This window comes from Arachis duranensis, chromosome 9 (assembly GCF_000817695.3).
Source record: "Arachis duranensis cultivar V14167 chromosome 9, aradu.V14167.gnm2.J7QH, whole genome shotgun sequence".
Lineage (NCBI taxonomy): Eukaryota > Viridiplantae > Streptophyta > Magnoliopsida > Fabales > Fabaceae > Arachis > Arachis duranensis.
Window position 1 is genome coordinate 65,839,013 of NC_029780.3, and position 1,427 is coordinate 65,840,439.

Below are 1,427 nucleotides of genomic sequence, written 5' to 3' on the forward strand. Positions count from 1 at the left end.
AGAAGTAATTGAAAAATTACCACCACCTGCTAATGTTAAGGCAATCAGAAGCTTTCTGGGGCATGCAGGATTCTATAGGAGGTTTATAAAGGATTTTTCAGAAATCGCCAAACCTCTGAGCAACCTGCTAGCTGCTGACATGCCATTTATCTTTGATAAAGAGTGTCTGCAGGCATTTGAGACTCTGAAAGCTAAATTGGTCACAGCACCAATCATCTCTGCACCAAACTGGACATTGCCATTTGAACTAATGTGTGATGCTAGTGACCATGCCATTGGTGCAGTGTTGGGACAGAGGCATGACGAGCTTTTGCACGTCATTTACTATGCCAGTTGTGTTTTAAATGACACACAGAAGAATTACACTACAGAAAAATAGCTGCTTGCAGTGGTTTACGCCATTGACAAATTCAGATCCTATCTAGTAGGATCAAAAGTGATTGTGTACACTGATCATGCTGCTCTTAAATATCTACTCACAAAGCAGGATTCAAAACCCAGACTCATCAGAGGGGTGTTGCTTCTGCAAGAGTTTGATATAGAAATAAGAGACAGAAAAGGGACAGAGAATCAGGTAGCAGACCACCTGTCCCGAATAGAACCAGTAGAAGGGGCGTCCCTCCCTCTTACTGAGATCTCTGAAAACTTTTCGGATGAGCAACTCTTTGCCATCCAGGAAGTGCCATGGTTTGCAGACATTGCAAACTACAAGGCAGGGAGATTCATACCCAAAGAATACAGTAGGCAGCAATCAAAGAAGCTGATCACGGATGCAAAGTATTATCTTTGGGATGAGCCGTATCTCTTTAAGAGATGTGCAGACGGAGTAATCCGTAGATGTGTGCCTAAAGAAGAAGCGCAAAAGATTCTATGGCATTGCCATGGATCCTAGTATGGAGGACATTTTGGAAGTGAGCGAACAGCCACAAGAGTCCTCCAATGTGGCTTCTACTGGCCTACTCTCTATAAAGATTCCCGAGTATTTGTACTTAATTGTGACAGTTGCCAAAGATCTGGTAATATGCCTCACAGTTATGCCATGCCTCAACAAGGGATCTTGGAGATTGAGTTATTTGATGTATGGGGTATTGACTTCATGGGACCTTTCCAACTATCATACTCAAACACTTATATTCTGGTGGCAGTGGATTATGTATCCAAATGGGTGAAAGCTATTGCAACACCTACTAATGACACTAAAACAGTGTTAAAATTCCTCTAGAAACACATCTTCAGCAGATTTGGTACCCCTAGAGTATTAATCAGTGATGGGGGCACTCATTTCTGCAATAAACAGCTTTACTCTGCTTTGGTTCGTTATGGAATTAGCCACAGGGTAGCCACTCCATATCATCCACAGACAAATGGGCAAGCTGAAGTCTCTAACAGAGAACTTAAAAGAATCCTGGAACGGACTGTAATTAACC